The sequence below is a fragment of the Lithobates pipiens genome, unplaced genomic scaffold (genome assembly GCF_037356315.1).
Source record: "Lithobates pipiens isolate NorthernLeopardFrog02 unplaced genomic scaffold, aLitPip1_a1.2 Scaffold_19, whole genome shotgun sequence".
Taxonomy (NCBI): domain Eukaryota; kingdom Metazoa; phylum Chordata; class Amphibia; order Anura; family Ranidae; genus Lithobates; species Lithobates pipiens.
Window position 1 is genome coordinate 477,718,209 of NW_027507764.1, and position 26,747 is coordinate 477,744,955.

Here is a 26,747-nt window from a genome sequence, read left to right on the forward strand (position 1 = left end):
ATATTATATTTCTTTTAAACAAAAGCCAATTCTTGTTATAAAACATCACTTTGCTTGGCACTCAAAACGCCCCAAATTTTAATCTCTTAAAATCAAACATATGCTATGTAAACACGATAAAAAGAATCGTGTTTCTGATTTTTACACTTTGCAGGCCTGCATGCTGCTTACAAGATAATTTGTTTGAAGTAGTTCAGAAGCTTCAGCTGTTTCCACGTACCATTGGAAAGTTACAAAATAACAAATTTTATTTTCAAAGAACATTTAAAGTCTGACCTGTTTCATTGCTTTTTGCACAGCTGGGAAGGGATATACAATCCACAGACGAAGGAAATTGCTCAACTGTAATACTCATATGTTACCCATACGCTGCCATATTCACTAAATATTTTTCCAGTAGGCATAAGAGGAGGAAATTGAACTACAATCCCCCAAATCATTAGCAGCAAAGTCACTCATAAGGAAAATATGTAGACAACGTTATGCAAATCTTTGGATTTGAAAAGAATAATACATCCAAAATGAGAAGCTTCACGTTCTTAAGATCTGCTCCTGCGTCTTTGATTTAGAACAGAAAATTAAATAAAATAGTACAGGTTAGGAGACCCAAACATTATCGACTGAGAGCTTAGTAAAACAGAAACATGCTTTTCCTTAGAGGAATTTCTGGTAAGTTTAATTTACAAAACAAGGCAGCATGTTGAAGTGGTTTACCAGAGATCTGCTCACCGTGCATTGCTTCTTAATTTTAAGGGCTTTTGCGCATGATTGTTTGTCCTTAACCACTTCAGCCCCGGAAGGATTTATCCCCTTCCTGACCGGAGCACTTTTTTGTGATACGGCACTGCGTTGTTTTCAAAAAGCCCTCCGGCAAACGCTGCGCTAAAACCAAGGTGAGATATATAATATAAGCAGCCAGCACCAAAAAAAGTCCAGTACCAAGTACTTCTTACACAAATATAAAAACAAAGTAGATGCAGCACTAATAACAACACATAATTGATTGAAACGATCGCTCAGTGGGCCACTCTGATGTAAGGGGGCTGGTGATGGGACACTGATGTAAAGGGGTGCTGATGGGACACTCTGATGTAAGGGGGTGCTGATGGGACATTCTGTTGTAAGGGGGCTGGTGATGGGACACTCAAAATGTAAGTGGGCCGGTCTGGATGAAGTCCAGGGCCAAATTTCTGTCCCAGTCCAGCCCTGCTTCAAACAGTATGCAATGTGCGTCCTCTTCACCACAAATAATGTATTGATTGCCTGCTTGCCAGAGGGCGATGACTGCCAAAACAACAGTCTCGCCTAGCGTTTGGGAAATAGGTCTCCCGCAACTCTTTATATATTCATAGAGCCTCCGTATGTAACACTCAATACCAGGAAACAAAAGAGACTTCCATAGTGTGATACCGTAAAATCAATACGTTTTTAATGAAGATAAAGTTTGCACTCACAAATTAGTAGTCATCAAATGGCCGAAAATATATCCAAGTGTGTAAATCTCCAATGCGGTCTCGCCAAAACAATCGCTATACTTCCTTGTTCCTGTATCCATCCACCGTCTTGCGGCTAGCGTGATGAGGTCACTGTCAAGGCGCCACCCTATGCGTTTCGTCAGCACCCTACATCTGGGGATTGGCCAGTGATGTTTTAACTGACAATTGTGCGGTTGTGTGACGTTGCACCCAAAACAAAATTGACATCCTTTTTTTCCCACAAATAGAGCTTTCTTTTGGTTGTATTTGATCACCTCTGCGATTTTTATTTTTTGCGCTATAAACCAAAAAATAGCGACAATTGAAAAACAAAGCAATATTTTTTACTTTTTGCTATAATACATATCCCCAATAAATATCTAAAAAAACTAATTTATTTCTCATTTTAGGCCGATATGTATTCTTCTACATATTTTTTATCTTCTACATATTTTAAAAAAATCACAATAAGCTTATATTGATTGGTTTGTGCAAAAGTTATAGCGCCTACAAAATAGGGGATAGTTTTAAGGCATTTTTATTATTATTATTTTTTATTAGTAATGGCGGCGATCTGTGATTTTTATCATGACTGTGGCATTATGGAGGACACATCGGACACTTTTGACACTATTTTGGGACAGCGCAACATGTTTTTCTATATGCTGTATTTGTCACGAGTGTTACGTCTACCCCAATGCAGGTGGTCAGACACTATAGCTAGTTACTGTGTGCTTCAACTATAGCAGCCCCCTTTCCCTTAAGACAAGCAGGCCTACCGGTACTTTCTTGCCCCCAGGACTTATACAAAACAGACTACTTGCAGTTCAGCAGACAGAGAGCATGGTTCTAAGATGGTCCAAGTAATAAGGAAGGCTGAGTTCAGGGAATAGTCCAATATCCGACCCAATGACAGTCTAGGTAATAAGGCAGGCTGAGTTTAGGGAATAGTCCAATATCTGATCTGGGTCATACACAGGGAACTCCAACAGCAAAGCAAGGCAGACAAATGGGAGGCTTGATCAGGATGCAGGATACAATGCAGGTAACTGTCTCTATCACAAGCAAGGGATAGAGTTTTCAGTTTGCTTATATCAGGTGACTGATCAGATCAATCATCTTGCAGGTGAACACAGACAGGGAAAAGCAACAGCCAACACCCAGATGCTGAAATGAGGAACAGGGGCACTAAGTGATCATGACAATATTTATGGATGTTGCTGTGTACAATGTTGTGAGTGCTACTGTTCATCATTTATTATTCATTCATTTTATTCACATACACCAAGCACATTATATATTTTTTATCCATAATACAGCATAAATATTATTTGTTGAATTCATCCAACAAAATGCAGGCATGTATATAGTTACAGTGAGCGCCACTTGAATCATCTAGCAGATGATGTTCAGATATTGTTAGGGCCTGGACTTGAACATTTCAGGACACCGGGCGCACAAATTACAGTGGGGGGGTTTGAAACACCTGATTAGAGCCAGAGGCTCTAATAGGCTTCAAAATAGGGTGGGCACGTGGCGCAGAGAATTGCGCCATGAGCTCACCCAGGTGTTACAACAGCAATGAATATTCACTGTTGCAACACTGATTCTCCTCCTGGCCAATCAGGAAGGGGGTCTGATACCCATCACCTGATTGGCTGAAAGCACATGTGATCCTATTGGATGCCTAGGAGCGTGGAGGAGACATACGGTGGAAGACGAGGAGGAGAAGACACAGGAGCCACTGCCCGCTGCAGCCTGATGTCCGTCAATGCCCCAATCCCCGCTGCTGCCACGATGTGCCTGCCGCTGGCCAATTCCAGTCGCTGCCAGATGTGCCCACCGCCTAGACGGCGTAAGTGTCAGTGGACCAGCAGACATGGGGGGGTTTGAGGTGCTGCAGGGAAAAAAAAACAAAAAAAACAGCCGCCACTGGTCATGATTGATGCTTCAGAACAGTGCATCATTGATTAAAAAAAAAAAACTTGATTACTGATTTTCCAATAACCCCTTTTGTCTTTTGTTGCCTCCCTAAGGTCCACAAGCACCCAACAAAACCACCAGGATGTCCCATTGTGGGTGGAAATTTTTTTTTTCCAGTCTATAGCTATTTTTTCGGATCAGATTCTGTGTCCCAAGTTGTTAGGTATATGCCCATTTCTGCTATACACCAGTATTTTTTTTTAATCACCTTGGCCATATAGAGACACTACCTGAAGGTTGTTTTATTTGTTGCATGGATGTGTGTAATTTATACACATCCATTTCACATGACGGTAGGCTGAGGGTGATATCCAGGGTACTGATTGACATGTCTACCCCCAAATATGTTTTTTTTTAAAACATTTTTTAGAAATTATTCTGACAAAAAATTATTTTTCCTTCAGTTGGGAATTGTATCAGAAATGCCAAGGCACAACTATGGGGTCCAATGTGGCCCTTGCTATGCTAATATGCAGATTTCAAGGAGAGATATGTATATGGCCATCCATTGTACCTGGATCATGTACACATTGGGCTCAAGTACATGGGTGATATCTGCTTCATCTGGCATGGTGCAGAGGCAGATTTACTAGATTTTAAAGCATAGCCAGATGGATGCCACCCCAGGATCTCCTTCTCCTTGTGATACAGGAAAATGGTGCTTTACAAACCAATGTATAAAAAAAAAAATCAAAAATATGGATAGGAATACATACCTGTATAAAAAAGTTTGCATCCAAAGGATCTAAAGAGTGGGTTTCCCTACAGTCAGTGAATCAGAATTTGGAGAATTTGCCAGTAGTATGCCATTTCTGGAATGCAAATCACAACAGCTCACAATTATGGTTCACTGTGATTTGGGAAGCCAAAAATCTACCAAGAGGTGGGTGACTTGGCTAGGCCGATAATCCAGAGGTAATTATACTGGATTTATAAACTAGACATGTTCTACCCAAAGGGAATGAATGAAGAATGTGACCTTACAGTATTTTGTTGATCTGGTTCCAACTTACATTGGCCATGCACTATACAATCAGATTGGACGGTCTCCTTAAGATCCAAAGATTATTATTCAGTTCTCTGACTTGCTTGATTAGTTGCTAATTGTTAGTATTGCATAGGTTATTTTATATTATGTGCAGTCTGTATGAACCTTCTGAGGAATTGTGCAGATATTGGACAGCTATGGAGAGCAGGTCATTCTCTGCTGTATAAAGTATATATATATATATATATATATATATATATATATATATATATATATATATATATATATATATATATTTTTTTTTTTTTTTCTCTAGTATATTTACTTGCTGTACATGTTCTTTTCCTATGCATGATCATTATGTTTAGATTTTAGATTTTTAATCTTCAACAAGTCATCCTTTGGAAGCTGCTCCCTGAAACTTCCCCAACAGAGTTCTTGTTTTGCATTAATTGTACCACATTACATGCATCTTTTTATTTTTGCTGTGCTTAGACAAAATAGGTTCCCCCTCCTCCCCTGTGCAGTTTTGCCCTATCAGACGCTGGTTGGCACATGATCTAGCCATTCCGTGGTTGGCAAGTCATGCGAGTAGGGGGGAACATGAAGTGATGTCACTCCCGAAACCAGGAACCTGGCGTGATGTCACATACAGCCCTCTGGGGAAAGTAGCTGCTAGTAGCAACCATTGTATATAAGAAGCATATGCTTGGATGGTAAATTAGGTATAAGGGTAGGATAGGATTTTTCCTCTTCCTCTCTCTTTTCACCAGGGTCTGGCTCAGCTATCATTTTATTTGCTTTATTCTGGGTTCTATATGTATTTCTGAACATCAGCTGCTATCTGATTCAAGTGCATGTATTTCTCTTGGTTTGATTCAACAGTTACGTGAATACCTATGCTGTATTATGCTTGATGTGATATAACTTGGATATTTGTACCTATTGTATAATTGTGTGTACTGTATATGCCTAATAGAGCTTTATTGCTAAAGCATTTTTGTTGTGTAGTGTGCTTACTCTATATATTTAAAATCAATGAGAGAAAGTGGCCATAAAATCAATCTAAGTAGCACTTAGCTTCATAGAACAGTGGGATATTTACCTTTACATTACAAGTTTATTCTACCTGTATTTATTTATTTATTTACTTTTTGCACCAGTTCGCAAAAAGACTCCCTCACGCTGCAAGCCTACAAATAGACTTCCATTTATAAAAAAAAAATGGCAAACATGAATTTTGAGTGACCTACTTTTTTTATTAGGGTTCATAAATATACAAGAAATATAACTGGTAACTAGCTTGGATAAGTGAACATGAATAGTATTTTTAAATTGTCACATGTGTAGATGTGATATCATGTGTATTGCATTGATATAGTCATAAAACGCTTTACCTTTCCTAGGCTGGACACACACTGATTATATTTCTGATGTTTCCTACTGAATTGGTCAAAATTTGATCTGTGGGTTGTCGTGCCGGCACTACCTGGCTCATCAAAGTTGCATCATAAAGACTGGCAGACTCAAGTGGAAAACTGTTGGCCGAACAATGATTGCAGCCAATCAGCTGTAGTCACTGCTCAGGTGAGAGTCACGGGCACCAGCATCATAAATCTGTTAGAAATCTATGTGTATGAGCAGGTGTAACCAATTTCTTTTTTTATTTCTGTTCATTTTTTTCTCCTGTCTTTAATAATGTTGCCATAAGATCATTTTCTGTTCTTTGTCAGCAGCAGGGTTGGCATTAGTTGGGGGAGGGGAACTGCACAATTGCCTATGACCTTCACATTCTGATAGGACCACGGTGGTGCAGCCTACAGCAGAGTGACAGTAGTTGAGAGAACTGAAACTCTCTGTGTTTCTGCGCCCAGCACAGGATCTATTTCTAGTACTGTGATTAGACTAATAAGTGACGTAGAGCTGATGAGTTAACATAGTGAGAAGCTCAGGGGAAATGGAGGCTGCTGGCTATTATTATTATTATTATTCAGGATTTATATAGTGCCAACAGTTTGCGCAGCGCTTTACAACATGAGGGCAGACAGTACACTTACAATACAAATCAATACAGGAGGGACTAGAGGGCCCTGCTCGTTAGAGCTTACAATCTAGAAGGGAGGGTCAAGTTGAAGCTGCAGAACTGCCTGGGCCTTACTGCTGACCTACTACTACTTCTAAGACCTTTGAAGTAAGTATTTTATGTGAGGGGTATTGACCCTCCTAGGATACATGATTCATTGTGCTGAGTATATTTGGGGTTGCATGGTAAGGTGATGCATGCAAAGTTTTATGGTGCATGAGGCAGTGTCCTAAGCATGTTTGGGGTACACGCTGTAGTGTGCCGAGCATAATGTAGTATACGCTGAACTGTACTGACTACATGCTGTGGCAGAAAGTAAAGTAGCAACACAGCATACAGGCAAATGTAGAGTGGCAACAGCAAGTGATAATTGGCTGATAACAGTAAAAAAAATATTTTAAAGTTACCTCCATCAATATTAAGAATGGTATTTTTTGTTCAATTAATAAAAAATATTAGATAAATAATTGCACCCACCAATGGTGCTGCAGTGCCTGAAGCTGACCTTCAGTGGGAACACATTAGTGTGCGATGAAGATGCGCCCAGCTACATCTAGTCCTAATGATATGCTCTAATTAAAGAGCAGGGCCGGATAAATTCCATTAACTTGGGTAGTGTTTGAATAGTCCCCCACTGCAAGAGTGGAATGTTTGTTAATGCTAGGTGATGAAGAATAAGATGGAATGCTTATCTTACATCTCTCTCCAGCAGGCTCTAGTTCCTCCACTCCGTGTTGTGGGTGGTCCCTTGTGGTCCTGACACACAATGCAGGGCTATTGGATCAGCCTTGTACTTGATGACATCATTGTGGGACCACTGGCAGGAGCATGTTAGAGAAAAGGCTTTGAGGAACTTGTTGTACAGATGTAGGAAGGATGCTGGACTATGGAAAAATGGGCTTAAATGCCTGAATTTGTCTATTTGCCTTCTCTGTACAAGGCAGCAAAGTGAATAGAAGGGTCACCTCATCTGTGTGATGCTTCTGCTAATTTGATGAGTAGGAAAGCAGGATTATTTTCGTGACCTAGCTTTGCATGGAATTTAGAATTACTTTCACAGGTAAATCAGTTCCTATAATGCCGCGTACGCACGATCGGAATTCTCGTCGGAAAAGCCTTGGATGGTTTTCCCAAAGGAATTCCGCTCAAGCTTGTGTTGCCTACACACGGTCACACCAAATTCCGACCGTCAAGTGCGCAGTGACGTACAACACTATGACAAGCCAAGAAAAAGAAGTCCAATGCTTCCGAGCATGCGTTGAATTGTTTTCCGAGCATGCGTAGGAACTTTGCGCATCAGAATTGCTACAGACAATCGGAATTTCCGATTGAAAATTTTTCCATCAGAAAAATTGAGAACATGCTCTCAATCTTTTCCTGGCGCCTACACACGGTCGCATTTTCTGATGAAAAGCTCTCATCGATCTTTTTCTGGCCAAATTTCCGATTGTGTGTACGTGGCATAAGAGTGTTTCAACTGTGTATGTAGCTTCTTCCCAGATAGCAAGGATAACTTGCTACACATTTATGGTAGTGTTGAATTGAATCAAGTGCTCTGCAAGTGTACAACTTGCCAGTGAAAATGCTGCACATTTTCATATGCAAGTTGTACACTTGCGGAGCACTTGAAGCACAAGTTCTAGTTGACACTTTCCAATTTGTAGCAAAGTTGCATGGCAAGTGTCTAGCAAGAACAATGTTGCAGTGGTGAGTCTACAGCAAGAGCTCTGCAAGTCTACAGCATGAAAGCTCAGCCACAGTGACCCCTGTAGTGGGAGGATTATTGCACAACATAACTGAACCATAACTTGCAGCAGACTTGCAAAATGTTTGCAAACAAAGTCGATCTGGAGTCATACAATGCGAACTTGCTGCAATTGTGCAACAAACTTGTGAAGCCTGGCAAGTCTAGCAATAGCTTAGCAAGTCATTTTCAAACTTTCAGCACAATTGTTCGCTATCTGGGTTGCTTAACGTTTAGCTAAATCACTAATGTATCAATACCAAGGAAATACTAATACCTCTACTTACTAGATTTGTCCAAAAGCTGAGACCATAGAAACCTACCAATGGGACCACCTTAGGCTAGAGCAAGAAAGTAGATATTATTTTCTTTCTTTACTGTGATTTAAAAATAACACTGGGAACATTCACCTACTTGAATAGTTTCTTGGTATGCCATCTCTTTCTCAGGGGATCTCAGTTTATGGATAAATCAGGTATGAAGAAATGTTCATATTTACCTTGAGACAGGCCCTACTGTATCAGTCAAACAGTCAAACCCATTTACAGTTACTGCATGTGGATTGAGATAACATAAGGAAAAACCTGATCTGAAGGGAAGCAAACAGATCTACATAAAAAATGTGTCAAAGAACTGTCTTTCTCCAGTAGCAACCAATCAGATTATCACTGTTGAGGTTTTCTTGGCCAATTTGTAAAAAAAGGGTTTAATTGGTGGTCATTGGGGTAACACAACAGTTCTATTGAATCAATGTGGCCCTGTTGTAGACATTATCAATAGATGGGTTTTTAACCACTTCTTAGAAACAGTGGCACCCAGCTCTATTACTTTATTTGTGTAAGCCAATTACATTATTTTACACCCTTTAAAAACTATAAATAGTCTATATATTAATGCTATCAGACAAATGTGCATACTGTATTTTTTGCTTTGCAAGTTGCGCACAGCCCTGTTTTATATACGAATGTCCATGGCAATTTTCCCTACTTCCCGCATTCCGGATTCCTGAGAGCTGTGCAGCTGTTTTCTTAATGAGGAGATTAGTGAAGACATTTATGTATTCTAAATGTTAAAATAACACAATTAATAATACTTTACTAATAGCGCCAGTAGATGCATTAATGGCATAAAAAACTAATGGCGAACAAGATTCTTTATTTTTTTACCTTTATTGAGCTTTTATCTTTTCCTCTATTTCTTCCTTTGTTGCTTTTACAGTATGCTGACACTGGAAGAGGATAACCATTTTCATTAAAACAGAGAAAGCATTCTTGCATGTGAAAAAATAGCTGCAGAGAAGTTATTCTGGGGATTGTAATATATTTTAGGATTTACATGTGTGCTGTGTAAACATTAATGTTCCCATGGTGTTTGTGATAGAAAAATGTACATGCAATATTTCCTTGTATAAAAAGCTGTTAAAGGGATTATTTTTAAAACAAAATTAAGAAAAACATTAATTAAACATTATAAGCATTCTGTGTATTATATAAAAGTGTGATATTATTTTTATTTTTATAAAAGGCCTGGCTTGCAGTCTCCACTCTAATTCATCCCAAAGGTGCTTCTTTTGGGTTGAGGTTGGGACTCTGTGCAGGCCAGTCAAGTTCCTCCACCTCAAACTCACTTAACCATGTTTTTATGGACCTTGTTTTGTGCACTGGTGCGCAGTCATGTTGGAACAGGAAGGGGCCATCCCCAAACTGTTCCCACAAAGTTAGGAGTATAAAATTGTACAAAATATCTTGGCATGCTGATGCGTTAAGAGTTCCCTTCACTGGAACTAAGGGGCCAAGCCCAACCCCTGAAAAACAACCCCACACCATAATCCCCCCTCCACTAAATGATTTGGAGGAGGACACAAAGCAAGATCCATAAAGACATGGATGAATGAGTTTGGGGTGGCGGAACTTGACTGTAGGTGGAGGGAAGTGGTTAAATGCAGACATGTGAGTGGAGCCTTACTCTTTGTGAAGTTAATACTCAAAACTTACAGATCAGCGGACATCCATCTTAGCTAAAGAAGTCATCATCCATGAGCCCCATCAATGGAAAAATATTTAAAACCTTGTACTATGTATACTCTGGGGTCTGTACCAACATCCTACTCAGCAACAAGTAAAGATTGAGCAGAAGAAAGCAACGGATTGGATCATTTGTTTTATCATTAAGCAGATTTTCACTCCCCAGAGTCAATGTTCCTCTTTTATTTTTACTTTTTTGCCAGCCCCGCCCCCGACACCATTTTTGCCTAGGTGAGAATGACATGGTGTTATTCTTACAGCCTCCTGGATATCTACATTACATTTCCCATGAGGCTTCAGGAGTAAGAAACAGAGTAGTCAGTGGGCAGAGCTGGCGTGCTTTAACATGGGCTGGCCAGTGGCGGAATTATAGGGGTCGCTGAGATCGCCAAGGCGACCGGGCCCCATGCTGCAGGGGGCCCTTGAGGGCCCCCCTGTATATCTCAAGGAGGACGGCTGAGACCGAGCTCCCCGATCTTCAGCCGAAGTGTAAACGGCACTGTGCGGGGAGCTCAGAATCATCACACTGCTTATAACTAAAGTGAAAGCAGTGTGTGCTCTTTGTCTCCCCCTATAGTGCAGTACCCGGCAGGAAGAGGTAAGATAGAGAAAGCACTGCTGTTTTTGAAAAGACTTTATGTGTGTGTGTGTGCATTTGTGTGTGTGTGTGTATGTGTGTGTGCATGTATGTGCATGTGTGTGTGTGTGCATGTGTGTAGATGGCTAGCATGCCGGGGGCACACTGGGGGTATTCAAGGGCACACTAGCAGCATTTGATGGCACACTGGCAGGGTTTAATGGCACAATGGCTGCAATTGATGGCACAGTGGCAGTGTTTGGCACAATGGCTGCGTTTGATGGCACAGTGGCTGCAATTGATGGCACAGTTGTAGAACTTGTAGTATTTAAGTGCACAGTGGCAGCGTTAAATGGGCACAGTGGCAGCGTTTGGCACAGTGGTTGCAATTGATGGCACAATGACAGCGTTTAATGGCACAGTGGCAGCGTTTGTTGGGCACAGTGCCTGCGATTGATGGCACAGTGGCTGCATTTTTAGGGTACAGTGGCAGCGTTTGTTGGGCACAGTGGCTGCGATTGATGGCTCAGTGGCTGCATTTGAGGGTACAGTGGCAGCGTTTGACGGCACAGTGGCTGCATTTGATGTTTTTTTTTCTAAATTTGTTTGCGCCCCCCAAAAATTTTGAGCACCAACCGCCGCTGTTTAGATGTATGTATGCATATTTTATGTATGCGAGTTTAATCCTGCCCCCCTCCCCATATTACAGCTGGGCAATTTAAAAAAATAAATAAAAAATCTGTCATTTAAAAAAAAAAAACTTGATTCACAATTCAAATCGATTTTTTTTTTTTGATGGACACTGCGTCAGTCTTGAGGAGCTGCGAACAGGAGTTTTTAGGCGAGGCTACGGCTTCGTCCTAGCCTTGTGGACTAGGCTGAAGCTGCGGCCTCACCTAAAAACTCCTGCTCGCAGCTCCTCAGGACCGGTGCTGTGTCATCCTGGTGAAAAAAAATTAAAATCTAAAAAAAAACGATTTGCTGAAAATTTTAATTGATTCAGGATTCAAATCGATTTTTTCCCCAGCCCTACCCCATATGTGTACAATCAGAACAGTTTTTTTTTTCTTTCTTGTTCAAAGTACCAGCAAAAAAAATGCTGTTCCTCTGAAAAGCGATCTGTGCTCAGATCGCTTTTCAGAGGCATTTGACAGCCAGTAAAGAGGCAATATGTTGCCTCCTGACCACCTTTTTTAACCCCTTAATGTGATTGTAAAGGTTTGCTTTTTTTTTAACAAACATGTTATACTTACCTTCACTGTGCAGCTCGCTTTGCACAGAGTGGCCCCGAACTTCGTCTTCTGGGGTCCCTCGGTGGCTCTTGTGGCTCCTCCTCTTATCAGATAACCCCCTGGGAGAAGCGCTCTCCCGGGAGGAGGGTTACCTTGCAGGCACCCCCGACGCCCACGTGATTGGATTTGATTAACAGCAGCGGGAGCCAATGGCTGAGCTGCTATCAATCTATCCAATCAGGAGCCGAGAAACCCGGCCAAAGGAAGAGCGCATCTCCGCCTGGTGAAGTTCCAGGGCTCAGGTAAGTAAAACGGAGGGGCTGGGGTTCCGGTGACTGCCAGGTGTTTTTTACCCTTAATGAATAAGATGCATTAAGGTGAAAAAACACGAGGGTTTACAACCCCTTTAAATGCATCATCATTATGCTGCAACTGCATGTAATGCACACAGTTGCAGGGGTGATTGCAGTGCAGCCCCATTCACCTAGGGATGTACTTAAAGGGTGCCTTGACTGGAAAAAGATTGAGAAACACCGACATAGAGGAACCCATCTCTCCATTTTCCTCCTGCAGCCGCTGAACGCCTGTGGGAGAGAGAGGTGGAGAAGCATCGGGAAATGGAGAAATTGGTTCCTTTTCACGCAGCCACCCCCTTGCAACTGGGCCCTGTTGTTCCGCAACCAAGCTCAGAGTAAAGGGCCCTGTCAGGGGGGCTCTTCATGGTTTCTTGCATTGGGGCCCTGAAGGTTCTAGTTACGCTACTGGGGCTGGCTGCATCAACCCGGAAGCGACAAGCAGTCAAAGAAGACCAAGACAGTGGCACGGGACCCAGACTGTCACACCTAAGCGGCAGATAAACAACAGGGCAAAGCTGGTGAGTATTTGAATCAAGGGCTACACTAAATAACGTATGTAAGAGGGAAATAAGAATTGCAGAAGGGATAAAGTTCATCTTTAACTGCTTCCAGCCCGCGGTATATTAAGATGACGGATGGGCAGGAGCACTCTCGTTCTGGGAGGACTTCATATGACGTCCTCCCATTCTCGGCGAACATAAGCACCTGGGGGGCACAGTGTGGCAACAAATGGAGTGTCATTCCCCAGATCACCGATCACGGTAAAGAGCCTATGATGTAGGCTCTTTAATATGTGATAAGATGTGTCCAATCATAGCTGATCACAGTATAAACAGGAATGTCGGCTATTGGCATTCCTCTCCTCATGCTGACAGCATTCCTCAGTGGGGACATCGGCACTAACAATCAGGGCACTGATTATCAGTGTCCTGATTGTCAGTGCACCCCCAACAGTGCCCACCAGTGCTGCCAATACGTGCCCACCAGTGCTTCCAATCAGTGCCCACCACTTATTTACAAAATGTTATAACATAAACCTTTGTAATTATTTTTTCTAAATGTTTGTTTAACAAAAAATAAAATTATCATTTAAAGCATAACAGAACTGAAAGCTGAAAATTGGCCAGGGCAGGAAGGGGGTAAAAATGTCCAGTAAGCAAGTGGTTAGTAACATCATTAAATGCCAATAAGCAGCTAGCTACTTTCTTGTATCAAAGGATGTAGAGCCTCAAGAGGGAGAAAAAAAGTATTCTTTCCTCTGTGTAAACCAACTCAGTGCAGTTGAATGCCTGGATATAGTCTTTGCAACTGATGCTGGAAGACATAAAAATAAGACATTTAAAAGCCTGCCTTTTCCTGCTCCCTCTAATATCCAATTTTATTTGAAAGTTCTGTTGAATTTATTTTTGTATTGCATATAATATTTAATACACAATGTGGGAGATATACTAAAACTGATGCACACGGAATCTGATGCAGCTGTGAATAGTAACCAACCAGCTTCTAGGTTTAAGCCCTCGTTCACATCGTTGCGATTTGACATGTCAAATTTCATGCCAAATCGCAGCCTATTGCCAGCAGCGGCACTGTCCAAAATTGGTGCAACGCCAACTTTGCAGTGCCGCACCGATTTCTAAAAGTAGTTCCTGCACTACTTTTGACAACTTCGGAGGCGGTTTCAATTGACATCTGTGCATGAACCTGCACAGATGTATTTCAAATTGCCCCCGAACTCGCACTGAAATGCAGGTTTGAAATTGTGCGAGTTCAGCTTAATTGAATAAGCTGACATTAGAAGCTGATTGGTTACTATGCACAGCTGCAGCAGATTCTGTTTGCACCAGTTTTAGTAAATCCCACCATAGTTTGTACATATTTTTTTCAAAAGGATTATTCCTTGGGTGCTTCAGTTTTCACAAACATTTTTAAACCATACTAGTAGTTTAACAGACTTTCACAGTGTCCCTAGTGCATGTGACTGTGATAGGGCCATTAGGTTGACAAATTTTTGGGGGTCGTGGGCACCTCAACTTAAGTATGACACCAAATTCCTGAATAGAATATATAGACAAGGAAAATTATGGGGATTTTTAAGTGCACAAATAATATCAAATATATATAATAAAAATCGTTATTTTTTTATTTGGAAAAGCCAAAATAAAAAATGTATTGTCATAAAAAATTCGCCCTGGGGGTAGTGATGCAGGTGCATGTGGAATTTTTATATACATTATAGTGATTTGGTATTTTGTAAACTTTGTGTCATAAGAACTGTAACCTTTCTGTTATATTTATGATTTTGCACATTTTTCCTGTCTTTTTATGCTAGAAGGTGTGTACTTTGAAATTGGACAGCCTCCCTTTGAAGAAGCCCGATCTATGGGTGAAACATGTTGGGAAAACCATCATATAGCGCTGTCCTGTTAATACTGTGATATATTGTACATGTCATTGTTTGATTGTTTTTATGACAATACATTTTTATTTTGGCTTTTCCAAATAAAAAAAATAAAGATTTTTTATTATATATATTTGATATTATTTGTGCACTTAAAAATCTCCATAATTTTCCTTGTCTATAGAGCCATTAGGTTGTTATATCCTGTGGAATTTAGGACTGGCAGCAATGCCTTTGCAAAGTGTTGTATAGCCTTAAAATGTAAATGAAAATAAATTAGTATAATAAATTAAAATGAGAAAGCTTTATATATTTGCATCATTAGGAGTCTTTCAAGTCCATTAGCAATAGGACCTTGCAGTGGAACCTGAATCGGCGCGATCTTCAAGTGTCTGAATTGAAGTCTATGACTTGGTTCATGTATTTTGCTCCTTCACATCAGCACCTTTGCTATACTACTATTTCTAAATAATTTCCAAATGACTAGGTAATGTGGTAATGCACATTGACAAAAATGACAACTGCAGTCATTAGCAACTGGCACAGGTGAGAGACTGTTAAAGAGACCATTGGGAAAATTCTGAGAGTCAGATTTCACTTAGCCGCTTGCCGGAAAAAAGGCAATAGAGCTATTATGTAAGTGTTTGGTAAACACATGGTGATATACTGTATAACACTAACTGAATTTCGGAAATCTTAAAGAATTTTGCAGAACAAAACCTCCATGTGAAATTACCACAAAAAAACAAAAAACAAAAAAAACAAAAAAAAAAAAGCTAGTCTTAATTAAGGCACAAAACACTGAATAACATCTTGTGCTTTTTTAGCTTTTGTAAATGCTGGTTGATGCTGGTCACTGAACGTTGCATTCATTCTTTGTACTATTTATTGAATATGCCTCCAACTGCTTTGAGATGCCTAAGCTTCTAAAATCATTTATTTATTAAAGAATTAAGAAAATTGCATGTTATTAGTCTGAATAAAGAACAAAATGCTCTTCTCCAGAACCCACATTTTTTTTTGTTTTTTTGTTTTTTTGCATTATGTGGCATTCACAATAACACAAAGATAGACAATCTTTATGATGTAGGAGTGCTGAACCTTGGTGGTCCTAGAGGCTATCACCAGCAACTGTGGGGTCTTGCTGGACCCCCAGAAAGTTTACTAAAGTTCTGAAAGGATGGGAGTGCCACACCAGCTTGCATAGTCCTTTAACCACTTTCAGACCGGACCAATTTGCTGGTCAAAGACCAGACCACTTTTTGCGATTCGGCACTGCGTCGCTTTAACTGACAATTGCGCGGTCGTGCGACGTGGCTCCCAAACAAAATTGACGTCCTTTTTCCCCCACAAATAGAGCTTTCTTTTGGTGGTATTTGATCACCCCTGCGGTTTTTATTTTTTGCGCTATAAACAAAAATAGAGCGACAATTTTGAAAAAAACACATTATTTTTTACTTTTTGTTATAATAAATATCTCCCAAAAATATATAAAAAAACATTTTTTTCCCTCAATTTAGGCCGATACGTATTCTTCTACATATTTTTGGTTAAAAAAATCGCAATAAGCGATTATTGATTGGTTTGCGCAAAAGTTATAGCGTTTACAAAATAGGGATAGTTTTATAGCATTTTTATTAATGATTTTTTTTTTTTTACTAGTAATGGCGGCGATCTGCGATTTTTATTGTGACTGCGACATTGTCGGGGACCCATCGGACATTTTTGACACATTTTTGGGACCATTGTCATTTATACAGTAATCACTGCTATATAAATGCAGTGATTCCTGTGTAAATGACACTGGCAGTGAAAGGGTTAACCAGTGGGTGGCAGTGTAGGGGTTAAGTGTTCCTAGGGGTGTGTTACTAACTGTGGGGGGGTTGGGCTTTCATTTAGTGTACACTGATCTCTGCTCCAATCATATGGAGCAGAGATCAGCGTCACTAGTTGCTAGGCAGAATAGAAAAATGTTGTTTACACAGCATTTCCTCCATTCGGCCGCTCCGTGAGACGATCGCGGGGATGCCCGCGGCCAGACTCACGGGGGTCCCGACCAGCGCGGGAGCGTGCCGCCGGCGGCGCGCTCCCGATGGCAGGGCGGCATTGAATATTGGACGTACCTGTACGCCAATATGCCTGCCCGTGCCATTCTGTCGACGTATATCGTCGTGCGCTGGTCGGGAAGTGGTTAAAAGATTTTATTCTGCAACAGCAAATGTGTTTTGGGCCTTAGCACTCCCCTTTTATCAAGGCTGAAAACTCAGGGACTGCAGCCTTACCATAAAGAGACACCATGGAACACAAGCATCTCCGCCTTTGCAATATTAATTGAAGATTAAGATTCATAATAGTTTGCAAGAGAATGTACTTCTTTTCTCTGCAGTCTTTCAATCTCCACAAGGTAAAGCCCATTGATAATGTAAGATTAATAGCCTTTCTTTTTGAAATCAATTATTATACGTTTACATATTTGCGATGCCGTTTGGATTACCTGTCTCAACTCCCAAACAACAAACATGCAAGAGTTCAATTATGATATAACATTCAGTGGATTATTACTTTTTTTTTTTTATTATTTTATGTATTTCTTTATTTAAATATATTTAATAATATGCCATCATAATCTGCATTCACAGCATTGTGGGGAGGCAGCTATCTTTTTAAAAACTTTTTTTCAGTACCGTTTTCATGTGCTACTTACACAACTAATCTAAAGCCTCACACACACGACTGGATTTTTCGCAGACAAAACCTCTGACTTTTGTTCCGAAGGCGTGTGCCTGGATTTTTGTCTTGCATACAAATGGTACACAATTTTCGGCCAACAAACACGAATGTAGTGATGTACTAGACCAGGGATATGCAATTAGCGGACCTCCAGCTGTTGCAAAACTACAAGTCCCATCATGCATCTGCCTCTGGATGTCATGCTTGTGGTTGTCAGAGTCTTGCTATGCCTCGTGGGACTTGTAGTTCTGCAACAGATGGAGGTCCGCTAATTGCATATCCATGTACTAGACAACTACAAGCCGAAGAAGAGGAAGTTCAATTGTCAGGTGCCATCCTTTGTGCTTCTTCTGCTAATTTTGTGTTAGTAGAGGTTTGGTGAGTGTTGATTCGCGCTTTTCATTTCGCACATTTCATTTCACACTTTTCCGTTTCTGAATGACCGTTTGTCAACCAGCCATGTTGCGGAATCAGAGGAGATAACGTGTTATTTATTATTGGCCTTGGAGTTATTGCTTTGACCCAAGTCCAGTTCAGGAACAGGAGGAGGAGGATTTCTTGGACCAAAAATTGGTTGCTTTTTAATTGTGACCAATTATGTCATAATGCCTTTGCTGCGGGTGCTCCAGTAGAATAATCCAGATGATTTTTGGAATTATCTCTGGATGACGAACCCCTGCTTTCACTAACTCTTGGCATTGTTGACCCCCTATATTAAATGGCAGGACACATGCATGAGGCTTTTATTTTATTTTTTGGTTCAATAATGATTTGATTTGGTATATTTTCTATATTTTTGGATGCATAGAATGCACTTTTTGATTAAGTTCTATTGGCAGATAGCATGTCTAACTTTATTTGTTTTCTATTTTTAATGTACAATAAAAAAAATGTGTAGAATAATACTTGGCCATGTGTTTTACTTCAACTGAGAGTTTGGGAGAAGGCAGTTACATTTTAAAAAATACAATGTAAAATTGGGACACCAACATAGATGTATCTTTGATCTTCAAAAATACAGGATAATGGTGTGGTAACTTGCACCAAAAAAATAAATAAATAACAAGCATATTAATATTATTCTTGATATCACTAGAAGAAAAAAGCCTTTGAGAGTTAGTTTGCAATAACACTATCGGTATCACCAGCAAAGAAGCTTCATTATTATCCCATTAAAGAAGAAGAGAATGTGCGCTGCATTTCGAATGCTAGTTTACAAGAGCGACCACTTCTGGCTTGTCTTTGCTTTCGAGTATGCGTGTTTGTACTTTGGACTTGTGTACACATGCTCGGAAAATCCAACAACAGACATTTGTCTGAGGAAAATTTTAAAGCCTGCCATCCAACATTTGTCTGTCGAAAATCTGATAACAACGATGGAGCATAAAAACGGTCAGATTTTCTGCCAACAACCTGCCATCACACAATTCCGTTGGGAAATCCGATTGTGTGTGCGCAGCTTTACAGTATGCTTTATGAGTGGCTGATGATGTATAAATAGAATTGTCTTGCTCCACTCCTTCATCGCTACAATTAAGTCCAGATGGACGGGGAGAAATGCATCAGAGAAGGGGCTCAGAAGGAGCTCAAGTCTGAGGCCGTTCCCATTTCTTTTCACTTGTTAAGCTGGTGGTGTGCAGCATCTCTCACCCCCTTATACAGCATGTATTATGTGTCAATGTGCTGCATTAAGGCATCCCATTGAAATTAATAAGCTGCCATTGCACCCTTGGTGCACTGGGGTGGCATTCAAAATGCTAAAAGCTTGAGAATGGCCAAATTTGCATCCTTGACAATCCTTTTTATGCCAATCTGATTTTTTTATACTCTGATTTATGAGATTGTTGCATGGATGTACTAAATGTGCATTTTGTGATCATTTCCATGTGTCATTTGTTTTAATTGTGACTAATGTTTGTGCACATTGAGCACTAATCTGTTCTTTTCACTTCCCACCCCAATAGGAAGGCTTCACCAAATGTGGCACGCAGACTTCCAGTGTTGTGTTTACACGCTGCTCTCCTTATGGAGCAGCTGTTACACAAGAGGGTACAATTGATAGAATAATACTTAGAAATGTTGAGGTAGTTATGATCCTCTATTGTTTGATAAGAATTTCAAAATTGTATGGTTTCTTTATGCATCCTTGTGTTAACTGTTATGTTTCAGTTTATGTGAATAGATTGTATTTCCTATTATGTCCTGTATCTGTATTAATACCATAGTCATAGCAACCATGTCATTTTCAAGATCTCACATATTTAAACATTTGATTTTCCTTGCTGCTGACTATGTTCGCTCGAGAAAACAGAGCCGGAAGTCCAAATCAGATGTCTATATAACAACTGTGTAGGAGAAATCTTTGAGTACTGCAACTTGTGACTTGATTTTACCTATACACTGAAATACCTCAATTTCAACTACTCAGCTTAACATATAACCGAAGGCAAGACTTTTTTTAGGTTTGGACATACTGGAGAGGGTTCTAGGGTTGGACATAATGGGTGGAGTGTCTCTACCCATTAGTGAGATGCAACCTTAAACCTTGTTTATCGTTATCAACAAAAGTAAAAGCAAATCCCACATTTTGGGTTGTCCCCAGAACAGCAGTAGAGGAGAAATCTTCCAAGCTCTGGTGACCCAGGGGGCCCCATTAGATTCCAAGTGAGGCGGTCCTTAAGTGGCTAATCCATTGGGGCCCCCTGGTTGCCCCAATGGATTAACCATTTACGGACCGCCTCACGCCGATATACGTCTGCAGAATGTCACGGCTGGGCACAATCACGTACCTGTACATGGCTCTTTAAGTGCCCAGCCGTGGGTCGGGATTGCGCCGCCGTCTCCCTACAATAAAAAAACACATAACGTCACACATAACCCCTACACTGCTCCTTAGTGATTAACTCCTTCACTGCCAGTGTCATTTACACAGGAATCAGTGCATTTAAATAGCACTGATTGCTGTATAAATGACAATGGGCACAAAAATGTGTAAAAAATGTCCGATGTGTCTGCCATAATGTCGCAGTCATGATAAAAATCGCTGATCGCTGCCATTACTAGTAAAAAAAAAAATATTAATAAAAATGCTATAAAACTATCCCCTATGTTGTAAACGCTATAACTTTTGCGTAAACCAATCAATAATCGCTAATTGTGATTTTTTTTTTTACCAAAAATATGTAGAAGAATACGTATCGGCCTAAACTGAGGAAAAAAATCGTTTTTTATATATTTTTTGGGGATATTTATTATAGCAAAAAGTAAAAAATATTGCATTTTTATCAAAATGGTCGCTCTATTTTTGTTTATAGCGCAAAAAATAAAAACCGCAGAGGTGATCAAATACCACCAAAAGAAATCTCTATTTGTGGGAAAAAAGGATGCCAATTTTGTTTGGGAGCCACGTCACATGGCCGTGCAATTGTCAGTTAAAGCGATGCAGTGCCGAATCGCAAAAAGGGACTTGGTCCTTTGGCTGCAAATTGGTCCGGGGCTTAAGTGGTTAATTTGTAGGGATTTCCCCATCACTTCCTGTTTTGGCTATGGGACAGGAAGTGACGGTAAACCTCCCCAATAGGACACAGATGACAAGAAACAAAAAACTGACAAGGGTTACAGTGCCTCAAAAAAGTATTCAAACCCCTTGAAATTCTCCACATTTTGTCATGTTACAATCAGAAACGTAAATGTTTGACTGGGATTTTATGTGATAGACCAACGCAAAGTGGCGCATAATTGTAAAGTGGCAGGAAAATTATAAATGATCTTCAAGATTTTTTACAAATAAATATGTGAAAATTGTGGCGTGCATTTGTATTCAGCTCCTTTTTCTCTGAAACCCCTAACTAAAATCGATTGGAACCAATTGCCTTTAGAAGTCACCTAATTAATAAATAGAGTCCACCTGTGAGCAATTTAATCTCCGTATAAATACAGCTGTTCTGTGAAGCCCTCTGAGGTTTGTTAGAGAACATTAGTGACCAAACAGCACCATGAAGGCCAAGGAACACACCAGAAAAGTCAGGGATAAAGTTGTGGAGAAGTTTAAAGCATGGTTATGTTATAAAAAAAATATCCCAAGCTTTAAACATCTCACAGAGCACTAAACAGGAGGAAAACATTAATAGAAAGTTCTTACAACTTGCTACAAGCAACTAGATATCCTGGATTGAATGAGGGAATCAGTTACACGCCTTACTTGTAATCCCTCATCAAACCAAGTGGCAGACTCTACTCCATTGGTCCCACTGGCGCTAACCAGACTCCAATCAATACCATTATTCTCTCTCCCAATTACCCATTCAGGAATTATTTGTCAATCCTAGATTGGGCATGTGCTGCCGTGTTTTGTTGATATCCCCCCGTGCAGAGGGGTTCTGATATGCTTGATATGTAGTTTGCTAGTGCAACAATTAGAGATCATGACTAAGTGTGTTTTTTTATGTTTTTTTTTCAATCTTATATGCAGTTGTTAATGGATGCACCCACACATCTGGCAATGTCCAACTAAATTTTTCCACCCCCCCTTCTCTTTCGTCAGATATACACTCCCTCCATATTGTCCATGACTACACACCATACCATGATGTGTGTCATATGTCTGTTTACATGTTTGTATGCATGTGACCACTTTGGAGTAATGAACATAGTGGATTACTCCATCCGGTTTGGTCGCCCAGTCGCCTATTGGATCCCTGTATGGACGCCTGAGGGCACCCATGGGGTTTGGCCTCACGATGTAGGGTCATTCCTTGGCCCCTGTCATCCATGGGCACCCACCCGCCATTGAGAGATCGCATCTGATTCAGTGGCCCTGGCCTCCCGCTGTGTCACGGTCCGTGAGCATCACAACCATTGGGATAGATGGTGTCTCCCTTTTGGCTCCGCCCTGGGGCATGGCTGTATAGGGTGATGTCCTCACTCACTGACTGATGCCGCGGTGTGTGGTCTCGGCTGGTGACCGGGGGTTGGCCTCTGTCACATGGCCCCTTCCATTTGCAACCACGTTGCATCATGATGGCATGAAATTTGCGTCTGACGCAACAGGGAGGGGTAAAAATGGACCCACATGGCAGAGGCCATGTTGTTGTTGCCCCTGGGAGCTCTACATCTTCAATGACGGCAAATAGGTATGTCTGCTTATACGAACGGACTCAGATCAATACACAGCTATGTTGGCAAACTTGATCTTAGTTATTCCCCATACTACAGCTATCAGTCCTATTGGTGACATCTCTGGATGAACGTAGGCCCCTTCTTTCTTCGGAGTACTTGGACCCATGGATCATTGATAAATGGAAGCAGGTACAGCTAGAATTTAGTTCTTGATGTGCAGTAGACCATGCATTCCTAGCGGAATGTAGGGTAATGTTAGAGGGAATACTTTATTCATTGGATGAGTTTGTGTCTCCTTTAGAACTATAGAGTTGGCCGCCCTTTGGTCAGACAACTGATACGGTTTGATGCATCCTTAGGCTCTCAGTCTCCTATTTAAGGAAGTCTCTATGTAAGCATTATTTGTTTGAACATTGGTTTGCTTAAATGCTTTGGAAATGGTAGCATGAACTTATATAGATATGATATTCTTTGATTGATTTATAGGTCACACCCCTTTAGTTGTGTACATTTCGGCTACATATACTCCTCCCTGCTGGAGATCCGGTTCATTTGGGTGATCGTTTTCAGTCAGTTGGATGTATAGGGATATTGAACCTTACTACTTCCTTGTGATTTGGCTATAACTTGGCTCCAAACCCTCACTACATTGAGGTAGGAACCAATATTTGGGGACCCTTGCCATTTATGGGGGTGCATCCATATGTATATATACAGTATGTCACAAAAGTGAGTACACCCCTCACATTTTTTGTAAATATTTTATTCTATCTTTTCATATGACAACACTGAAGAAATTACACTTTGCTACATTGTAAAGCTTGTATAACAACGTAAATTTGCTGTGCAATCAAAATAACTCAACACGCAGCCATTCTAAACTGCTGGCAACAAAAGTGAGTACACCCCTGTGAAAATTGAGCCCAATTAGCCATTTTCCCTCCCCGATGGCATGTGACTCGTTAGTGTTACAAGGTTTCAGGTGTGAATGGGGAGTAGGTGTTTTAAATTTGGTGTTATCACTGTCACTCTCTCATACTGGTCTCTGGAAGATCAACATGACACCTTGTGGCAAAGAACTCTCTATGGATCTGAAAAAAATAGAATTGTTGCTCTACATAAAGATGGCCCAGGCTATAAGAAGATTGCTAAGACCCTGAAACTGAGCTGTAGCACGGTGGCCAAAACCATACAGTGGTTTAACAGGACAGGTTCCACTCAGAACAGGTCTCGCCATGGTCGACCAAAGAAATTGAGTGCCCTTGCTCAGCGTCATATCCAAAGGTTGTCTTTGGAAAATAGACATTCGAGTGCTGCCTGCATTGCTACAGAGATTGAAGGGGTAGGGGGTCAGCCTGTCAGTGCTCAGACCATATGCGACACACGGAATCAAATTGATATGCATGGTTGTCATCCCAGAAGGAAGCCCCTAAAGATGATGCACAAGAAAGCACGCAAACAGTTTGCTGAAGACAAGCAGACAAAGGACATGGATTACTGGAGCCATATCCTGTGGTCTAATGAGACCAAGATAAACTTATTTGGTTCAGAAGGTGTCAAGCGTGTGTGGTGGCAACCAGATGAAGAGTACAAAGACAAGTGTGTCTTGCCTACAGTCAAGCATGGTGGTGGGAGTGTCATGGACTGGGGCTGCATGAGTGCTGCCGGCACTGGGGAGCTACAGTTCATTGAGGGAACCATGAATGCCAACATGTACTGTGACATACTGAAGCAGATTCCCTCCCTTCGGAGACTGGGCTGCTGGGCAGTAGTCCAACATGATAACGACCCCAAACACACCTCCAAGGCAACCACTGCCTTGATAAAGAAGCTGAGGGTAAAGGTGATGGACGGCCCAAGCATGTCTTCAGACCTAAACCCTATAGAGTATCTGTGGGGCATCCTCGAACGGAAGGTGGAGGAGTGCAAGGTCTCTAACATCCACCAGCTCCCTGATGTCATCATGGGGGAGTGGAAGAGGACTCCAGTGGCAACCTGTGAAGCTCTGGTGAACTCCAGCCCAAGAGGGTTAAGGCAGTGCTGGAAAATAATTACGGTCACACAAAATATTGACACTTTGGGCCCAATTTGGACATTTTCACATGTACTCACTTTTGTTGCCAGCAGTTTAGACATTAATGGCTGTGTGTTGAGTTATTTTGAGGGGATGGCAAGTTTACACTGTTTTACAAGCTGTACACTCACTACTTTACATTGTAGCAAAGTGTCATTTCTTCAGTGTTGTCACATGAAAAGATAGAATAAAATATTTACAAAAATGTGAGTGGTGTAATCACTTTTGTGATATACTGTATGCATAATATTCTGTTTTTCTATATGTAATGTGTATTTCTTTTTGTGAATGTATCATTAATATTTAGTAGATATGTATGTTTACTTGCTCAGTAGATGAGATTCTAAATGTTTCCTGAAGAAGCCTCACGGCAAAACATGTAGAATACAAGTGTGGAAACAGCAACTCAACATCATAGTGTCTCTGTTTACATAACTGGATGCGGATGTATTGTATGCAAAGATATTTCCATTTAATACAATTATATTCTTTTATATTAACTGTGTCATGTGCACCTTTAAAGTCCCATACCACCTAAATTTTGTTCCTTGTATACACATAAGGGATGTTGGTTCCACATATATTAACTCATGGAGCACTGTTCAATCCATCATCTGAAAATGGAAAGAGTATGGCACAACTGCAAACCTACCAAGACATGGCCGTCCATCTAAACTGACAGGCCAGACAAGGAGAGCATTAATCAGAGAAGCAGCCGTGGTGCCCATGGTATCTCTGTAGGAGCTGCAGAGATATACCTCTCAGATGAGAGAATCTGTCCACAGGACAACATTTAGTTGTTCACTCCACAAATTTGGCCTTTATGGAAGAGTGGCAAGAAGAAAGCCCTTGTTGAAAGAAAGCCATAAGAAATCCTGTTTGCAGTTTTCAAGAAGCCATGGGGGGGACAGAGCAAACATGTGGAAGAAGGTGCTCTGGTCAGATGGCACTAAAATTTAACTTTTTGGCCTTAAAGCAAAACGCTATGTGTGGCAGAAAACTAACACTGCACATCACCCTGAATACACCATCCCCACAGTGAAACATGGTGGTGGCAGCATCATTTTGTGGGAATGCTTTTCTTCAGCAGGGACAGGGAAGCTGGTCAGAGTTTATGGGACCCTAAACTTACAGCCAGAGCTACAATGGAATGGTTTAAATCAAAGCATATTCATTTGTTAGAATGGCCCATTCAAATTTCAGACCTAAATCCAATTGAGAATCTGTGGCAAGACTTGAAAATTGCTGTTTACAGATTCTCTCAGTCCAATCTGAGAGATTAAGCAATTTTAATCAAAAATGTCATTCTCTAGATGTGCAAAGCTGGTGGAGACACCCCCAAAAAGACTTTGAGCTGTAATTGCAGCGAAAGGTGGTTCTACAAAGTATTGACTCAGGGGGGCTGGATACAAATGCATACCACACTTTTCAGATATATATTTTTGAAAAAACAATTATCATTTTCCTTCCACTTCAGAATTATGGGCCACTTTGTGTTGGTCTATTACATAAAATCCCAATAAAATACATTTACGTTTTTGGCTGTAACATGACAAAATGTGGAAAATTATTTCAAGGGATATGAATACTTTTTCACGGCACTGTATATATAGGGAATATATGAATTCAGAACTGCTCCTCCAGCTCCAAAGAAGCAGCTGCAGTGGTAGCAGAATCATAACTCAGCACTGCAGTTCTTCAATCTGAAGGGTCAACAATGCTGGGGGGTTCTGCACTCACCACTTCCTGTAAACCTTCCCTTTAAAATTCATCATCATAATCAAACTTACTCTTTGTGCTGAAAATGTAATAAAACATACTATAGAGACTCTATTTCAAGAATAGAGTACTAAGATTATTTTAACCACTTAAGGACCAGAAGGATGTGTCTCCTTAATTCCTTAATGGCCAGACCATTTTTGCGATACAGCACTGCATCACTTTAACTGACAATTGCGCGGTCGT

General features: G+C 40.7%; 1 long non-coding RNA gene across 2 annotated transcripts in view; it reads right to left on the reverse strand.

Annotated features, from left to right (window-relative positions):
- Positions 1-1,407: 1,407 nt before the first annotated feature.
- LOC143998363 (uncharacterized) overlaps positions 1,408-26,747 on the reverse strand; it is a 50,459-nt gene continuing 25,119 nt past the window's right edge. Inside the window, exons 4-6 of one of the 2 annotated variants that reach the window (XR_013277883.1) lie at positions 20,380-20,434; positions 9,440-9,501; positions 1,408-1,773 (exon numbers count right to left, since the gene is read on the reverse strand). This is a non-coding gene — a long non-coding RNA (uncharacterized LOC143998363). The remainder of the gene's footprint in view (positions 1,774-9,439; positions 9,502-20,379; positions 20,435-26,747) is intronic. The other variant, XR_013277882.1, reaches the window with a different exon arrangement.